The following is a 7,964-nucleotide window of genomic DNA, read 5'->3' on the forward strand; positions in this document are numbered from 1 at the left end:
TAATTATAATTTTATTAATTCAGGAAATTGTATTTTTAAGAGGAAATGCATAATTATTTTTATATTTTGGGATGTCAGTCTGTAAGAGATGGTCCAAAGATCCCTCATCTGCCTCACAGCCACTGTCAAGGACGGAGATTGAAGCCCTCCCCCAGGACTGAGACTGAGACCCTTCAAATTCTAACCCAGGGGTGCTGGCCTGACTGGAGCGGGATGTCTGCCATTGGAAGCGGGATGTTTCCCATAGGAACCAGTCCTGAAACAACGGGCCCTCTCACTGCTGGCACTGGTTTGTGCTGTTCAGAACTGGACTGTCTGTACCTGTTCCCAATGGATTTATTCTCCACTGTTCCCTCCATGTGCCATCCTGCTCCCCTCCCGGTGGTAGATAATAAAAGAGCCCTGAGTTAACCAAAGGCTTTGAGACTCTCCCCGATGTGACCAGACGAATCGATTGGCCTGACCACGAAGATTTCATCTCTCTGTTGGCAGCTATTCCCCCCCTCCTTTTCTCTGTCTCTCTGTCCTTTATCTCCTTTCTAATCCTTCTGTTGCATCTGCTGTGGGCACTCACTAAAAGGTGCATTTGTTTTGGTTAATACTGAAAGTCCCCTGCTGTGTGTCTTTGCACCCTGAGATCAGTGAAACAAACACGACCCCCCTTGTACCAGGGGATGGTGTAACAGCCTGATGGGGTTGCTGCCCACAGCATGTGAACCTGATCTTCTTGGTGGTGACTGCACTGGCTCATCTGCTCTTGCTTTCTGGTCTCACTATCCCAGAATTACCTTTGCCACCTCCTTTTCTTATATTGTGGCTCTCTGCAGTTCCTTCAATAGTCAGCCCTTCTTAAGTTCACTCTTGGAATAGGGGATTATCACCTCCCCATCATATTGAGTGCATTTGAATGCACTTGAATGCATTTTGCCTGCATTCAAAATATGGTTCCGTTTTTGATTTACTGGGGAATCTCTGTTTGTATTTTCTACCTCTGTCGAGGCTGGGATTGAAGGTACTTGAGATGATATTTCATGTTCAGATTCAGGTGATTTTTATTTCTTATCAGTGACACAGCCTCACAACCATGAGTTCTGCAGCCTTTCATCTAAGGCACAAAATGGCTCCCTATCTCTTGTTACAAGGCCTGGATGCTACCAAGGAGACCATGGTGATACTGGGGATCCAAGGAGACCGTGGTGACACCATGGACACTCATGGAACCATGGTCATTGTGACACAGCAGGGCTTCATGGAACCAAGGAGTCAATTGGGACTCTACCAAACCTGATGGAACCAAGGGCCCATTGTGACACTGGAGAACTTCAGGGGACCAAGAGTCTCTTGTGACACAGGGGGTACTCATGAAACCATGGAGACCATTTTGAAACATCAAGGCCTGATGGAACCAAAGGGTCATTCTGGCACTTCTGAGCCTTGGAACCAAAGGCACCACAGTGACACAGTGGGGCTCTGTGGAACCAAGGGGCCTTGGTGACATTGTGGAGTGTCATTGAACCAACTGTCCACGGTGACACTGCAGGGCCTGATGGAATCATGGACACCATAGTGACACTACAGGGCGTCATGGAAGCAAGGGGCCATTGTCACACTCTGGGGCCTCTTGGGATCCAAGGGCAGTTGTGATACCATGGAAATTATAGCAACTGTAGCACCATGAAACCAAGGAGACCATTGTGACCCTAGAGGACCCTATGGAACTAAGGATTCATGGAACAGTGCAGGACACATGGAACTGAGGGGCCATTGTGAAGCTGTCAGACCCAAGGAGCCTATAGTGACACTGTGGGCCCCCATGGATCCAAAGGTCCATTTTGACATCGCAGGGCCTCACAGAATCCTGGAGACCACTGTGAAACTTTGGGGCCTTGTTGAATTAAGTGGCCCTGCAGGGCCTGATGGAACCAATGAGACCCCATAGAACCAAGGGTCCATTGTGATCCTGTGGTACCAAGGTGTCGTGGGTTGACCCAGGCCAAATGCCAGGCATCCATGTGGGCTGCTCACTCACTCCCCTCTGCAGCTGGACAAAGAGAATTTAATAAAGGATTCATGGGTTGAGATAAGGACTGGGCAAGATCACTCATCAAATACTGTCCTAGGAAAAACAGGCTTAGCTTAGAGATGTGAAATTCATTTATTACTAACAAAGTCAGAGCAGGAAAAGGGGAAATAAAATAAGCCACTCACCTCCCTCCTTCCAACTCTACCTCCTACCCCAGCAGTGCAGGGAGACAGGGAATGGGGGTTATGGTCAGTTCATCAGCCATGGCTTCTGCCCCTGCTCAGGGAGAGGAGTGGTTCCCCTGCTGCACCGTGGGTCCCTCCCAAGGGAGACAGTTCTGTAGGAGCTTCTCCCATGTAAAACCATTTCAGGGGCAGCAGCCCTCTGCAAACTGCTGCAGTGTGAGTCCATGCCAGGGACAACAGTCCTTCCCAAACTGCTGCAGCATGGGTCACTCTTCCAGGGGGTGCATTCCTCCAGGGACAGCCTGCTCCAGCCTGGGAGCAGGGCCCCTCTCTCCATGGCTCTCCTGCAGGGTGCCTGGCTCTCCAGTGCCCTGAGCACCTCCTGCCCCTCCTTCTGCACTGACCTTGATGTCTGCAGATTGTTCTTCTCACGTTCTCCCTCTGCTTTCCTCTGACTGGAGTTAAAACTGCGCCACAACCTCTATTTTGATTTATTTTACAATCTGTTATCACAGAGGCATTGCCAGCATTTGTAACTGGCCCAGCCTTTGCCAGCAGCAGGTCCAACTTTGAAGCCACCAGGAATTGGCTGTGCCAGACACGGTGGAAGCTTCCAGCAGCTTCTCACAGGAGCCGTCCCTGTGCCCCCTGTGAAATACAAAGCTGTGTTTTGTGTCAGGTACATACAGGCAACGTGTATTTGTGATTGTGATATGTGTGGAAACCGACCATGGGACACTTATAAAGACGAATTCTAATAATTACTGAAGAAAGTAAAGCATGGAAGAAGGCCTTTGAACCTATCCTTTGTTCGTAATTAACCTTTATAAGTCTTAAGTTGATTTAGGAGCAATTGAATGAAAGCTTTAAGGATGTTGCTCTTTGACAGGAACTTTCTGCTTGTAGTTAAGCCTTAAAGAGTTTTGCAATAATAATGTTTTGAAGTATAATTTTAGAATATTGCTTGTAGTAAGAATCTTTGAAACTATAGCTTTAGAATACATAAAGGAAACATGCTTATCTTACACCTTACCAAAACAGTGAAAAGCAGCTTGAGAAAGGAAGATGAACAACAACTCAAGGATTATTCAATTTGACCAAGGGAATCTGGACATCAATGTTTCGTGATTTATAGTCCTTGCAATCAAAAGGTGGACCCACATCTGGAGAGCTGGACCACACCGTCTGGGAGACTTCTTCCTTCTTTCAGAAACTAAACCCCCACCATATGGGGATACTCCTTTCTGGGATACATCCTGAGAAAAACTAAATCACAATAGGTATGGAATTGTGACATAAAAATTGGGAATAGAAGCAGCTGATGAGTAAAAATTGGGAATAGAAACTGCTGAGAAAGCCTTTGAGTACCCCTATAAGTATCTTTAAGCCTCAACTATCAGTGTGCAGTTGGAGGGAAAACTTCCCCCACTGTACCCAGCGCTGTATTGCTCATAATTTACCATATTAATTAATGAATTGATTGCTGCTTGAATATTGGCCTAGTCTCATTTATAACAGAATCCACATCAGCCCAGGCTGGGGTGGGCAGTGGCCGCTCAGTTCCATGGACTGGATGCATCTCTGGACGCTTCCCTTGGAGCGACTGCAGGGAGGGAAAGCTGGGGCTGTCACTGCTGGAGTGTCACACACAGGGGACACTGGGACTGTCACTGCTGGGGTGTCACACACAGGGGACACTGGGACTGTCACTGCTGGGGTGTCACACACAGGGCAACACTGGGGCTGTCACTGCTGGGGTGTCACACACAGAGGAACACTGGGGCTGCCCCGCTCCTGCCCTGTCCCCAACAGCTCTGCCAGCACCTCAAAGGGAAACAAAGGCTGAGCCAAAGGGTGAGAATTGCAGGAGGGGCTGAGCTGGCAGGGCCCATTGGGATCAGCCAGTCCAGCCCCTGGCCCTGCACAGACCCCCCAACAATCGCAACCTGGGCAGCCCTGGGAGCGCTGTCCAAAGGCCTCTGGAGCTCCAGCAGCCTCGGGGCTGTGCCCATTCCCTGGGGAGCCTGGGCAGTGCCTGAGCCCCCTCTGGGGGAAGAAGCTTTTGCTGATCCCCAGCCCAGCCCTGCCCTGGCCCAGCTCCAGCTGTTCCCTTGGTTCCTGTCCCTGCTCCCCTGGGCAGAGATCAGAGCTTGCCCAGAGAAGCTGTGTCTGCCCCTGGATCCCTGGCAGTGTCCAAGGCCAGGTTGGACAGGGCTTGGAGCAGCCTGGGATAGTGGAAGGTGTCCCTGCCCATCGCAGGGGTGGAATGAGATGAACTTTAGGGTCTCTTTCAAGCCAAGCCATTCTGTGATTCTGTGATTTTTGGAGAGATGCTGAAGCTCTGGCTCAGCTTTATCTCACCCAATGTCTGGACCCAGCAGCAGCCATGGGTGGGATCATCTCCTCCTCCCTCTCCCTGTGGCTGGAACTCACCCAAGGGCAGCAACTGAATAATGTCCCTCATGGGCAGTGAGGAGTGCCAGAAAGGAACGTTGCTTCCTGGGGAAACACAATGTCCTTGGACTCCAGCAGAGCATTGAAATGGGCCCCCTCGAGCACCTCAGCACCACTGCAATCTCCTCTTACTGCACTCGGCCCAGGAGATCTCCCAGAGCAGCTGCAGAGGAGTCGCTGTCAGGAATAGGGATGTTTATCACAGGTTGATGTAGATCAAAGCAAGCAACTGGCACCATTCCACATTTTTGTTTGTCACTGGGAAATAAATACAGATGTCCCCATGCCACAATCTCGGTCACCGCAGGGTTCCTGTGTTTGGTTTTGTCTCTTGATATGGAGACACAGGAGCTCTCACAGCTGGACAAGGTGTCAGGAATCCCTTCCTGAGATAGACACCCTTGGAGAGGGTGAACAAGGAGGTTCCTTGCTGCAGGAGACTGTGTGGGTTTTGGAAACAGACCAGGCCTGGAGAAGGCTCCTTCTACAACCTCTTAGCACCCGGCAATCCCACATCTTTATTTGTGTGACTGTCTTGTCAGGGCAGGGAGAGGGGAGAGAGGAGCCTCCTTGGGCAGGGAGAGGAGGCAGAGACACCAAAAGCAGGAGTCCCAAAGGGATCTGGGCACATCTGGATCCAATGACTGCAGTAAGTGTGCCATTCCTAAATCCAGTTTGGAAGAGCCATGGCCGTTATTCCCCAGGATTTTAGCCACTCATCAAAAGAATTCTAAAAAACTGTCAGCTTTTTCATATTCTCCTTAAGCAATGACAGTTTCTTGTCAATAGATTCAGAGTGGTCAGAGAGATTCATGCAACACATCCCTTCAAAATCTTCACACCCATCTCCTTGTGCTAGCAACAAAAAATCTATAGCAGCCCTATCCTGTAACACAGCGTGGTGTATGCTACCTACATCAGTGGTAAGCTCATTCCGGATTGCAGCTGTAATGTTAATTTGTTTTCCTGTCCAACAAGCCAATTGTTTGAATTATGTAAGAGCCTTTGATGAAGCTAATGTTGGTGTAAAAAGTGATGCCAATTTAACTGAAGGCCAATTCCACAATTCTACATTATCCTTACAGTCTGAGCCTAACAGATGCACACTACGTTTTGGATGTTGGAATTTGTGCCTGATGTCAAGCATCTGTTGAATGCTAGGGGCAAACAGCGTCCATTTCCCAAAATAGCATGGTCCTCCTAATGCTTTCTGAGGAATTGCAGGCCAAGCTTTATCTCCACAAAAGAGAAACAAAAGTAGAAAAATGTTATTGCAGAAGTTATTGTAGAAGGGACTTTTCTCTCCAATGATGTAGAAGCTTTTCCTGTAGTAACTAATGCTGCAAGTAGAGTTTGAAAACCTTTTGATCGGAAGATTTTAGAAAAGTTGAGAGCTGCAATTTAACAATTTGGTTGAAAATGCCAACTTGCACAGTCACTTCTGCAGTATATTTTTCCATCTAACGCATTAATTCCAGCTGATGTGCATACCCTAATAAGACTTAGAATGCCACCCCATCAGCAGGTGATGTTTCATAAAAGCTGGGAGGAAAAGCTGCAAGACCTAGAGTGCAGGGTGATCCTCTGTATGGTTCAACAGCACAACAGTTACTTGGCAATGGGCCCTGGGCTACTGCCACTGCCCAGGCTAGGAGCATTGATCAAGTCTTACAGATGAGCCAACAACTAGCATGTAATGCATTTCTTGCACTTCCAGATAAGTTACACACTATGTCTTTTACAGAGATTTGTCAAAGAAAGAATGAAGACTTTGATAAATTTGTAGACAAATTGCATGAAGCTATCTATAATCATTCTGATTTAAATTCAGACACAAAGATACAATTGGATGGACTTTGGGATCATTTCTCCATTCCAAATGGCTTTCCCTTCAGTCACAAGAGCCTTCCATCTCTTCCAAAAATTGCCTGCTGAAACTCTTCTGCTCCCATCCAAATCAGTTCACTACTCCAGCATAACCCTTGAAGCATGGACAGATGACTCTTCAACTAATTATAGTAGAAAAGAAGGGTATTTATTGCAGCCGTGGTCACATGTGAACTAGCTTCCAAAGACACGTGCAAGGAGTTGCAGACTCCTGCTATTTCTACAGAAAAGGTTTTACATTAGGTTTCTAAGGACCCATAATGCATAATTATTACCTGCCTGCTTCGCATTTTTATCAGCTGAATATCTATTACAGCTGCGCAATTGTATTCCCTTAACTGGGTTGGTGGGATTTTGAAATGAGGGAGTGGTTGTATGGGAGGAAGAAAGCCATCTTCCTTATGGTGAACTCTTCTCCCATGGCCAGCTGGCGAGACCTTTGGACCTGCTGCTCATGGTCCAAGCCTCTCCTAACTGTTCAATTATTCTTAAGGCAAGGTATTTCTATGATCTCTGCTTCTTCACAATTGCTTCCTCTATCCTTGTCACTCCTAGCTTTATGTTCCTAATATATTTGGTACTCTTTAACTAAGGCACATGATTTCTGCTACCTGTATTACTAACTTAGCTTCTTACCTCATTTTAAAATCTTAACTAAAACATGCAGTCTTCTACTATCCCAATTCTATTCCCAGCTGGGCCCTCGACCCATCTGCACATTTCAATTATCCTAATTCCATTTTCAGCTAACCCCTTGGCTCATCTCAGGCACATCCGACTGCCTCTCTCCCAGCAGCTCAGAGCTCCATTGCACAGCGCTTGCTGTGCGCCAGAGAGCACAAAACAGGCTGCCTGGTGGGCCTGAATATTTCTGCCAAACACTCTGCATCTCACACCTTTGCTCTGGCTCAGTGCAGAACTGCAGGATTGCAGGCGCTTCCTCCCAGAGCTGCGTGAGGCGCTGGCTCCTGCAGATGGGCCCTGCCAAGCTGTCCCTGCCTCACGCTGGCCTCGCTTCCCTGGCACAAGTGCTGGGCCTGAAGGAGCTGCCCTGTGCTCCAGCCTGCCGAGCAGCCCGGCTCCCTGCCCCGGTGCCCAGAGTGCTGCACACACTTCTGGCCTTTGCCAGGAGTTGCAGGGCAGCCGGCAGAAGAGGAGAAATCCTCAGGCAGCCCAGCGGCCTGCGGCTGCCCTTGGCCTTTCTCTGCTCCTGGGCACACTCCAGACGGCCATGGCCTCCAGGCCGTGCTGTGCCCAGCACGGCTGTGCTTCCCCTCAGCAGCAGCCAGCTGCCACCTGGGCTCTGAGAGCGGAGGATTCGCCTGCTCCCAGCAATAGGCACCCAGGGCCCGGCTGCTGCCTCTTGCAGCTCCAAGGGCCTCCTTCCAGCCTGCCTCTGCCAGGGCTCAGGCTGC

The sequence above is a fragment of the Ammospiza nelsoni genome, chromosome 29, assembly GCF_027579445.1.
Source record: "Ammospiza nelsoni isolate bAmmNel1 chromosome 29, bAmmNel1.pri, whole genome shotgun sequence".
Taxonomy (NCBI): domain Eukaryota; kingdom Metazoa; phylum Chordata; class Aves; order Passeriformes; family Passerellidae; genus Ammospiza; species Ammospiza nelsoni.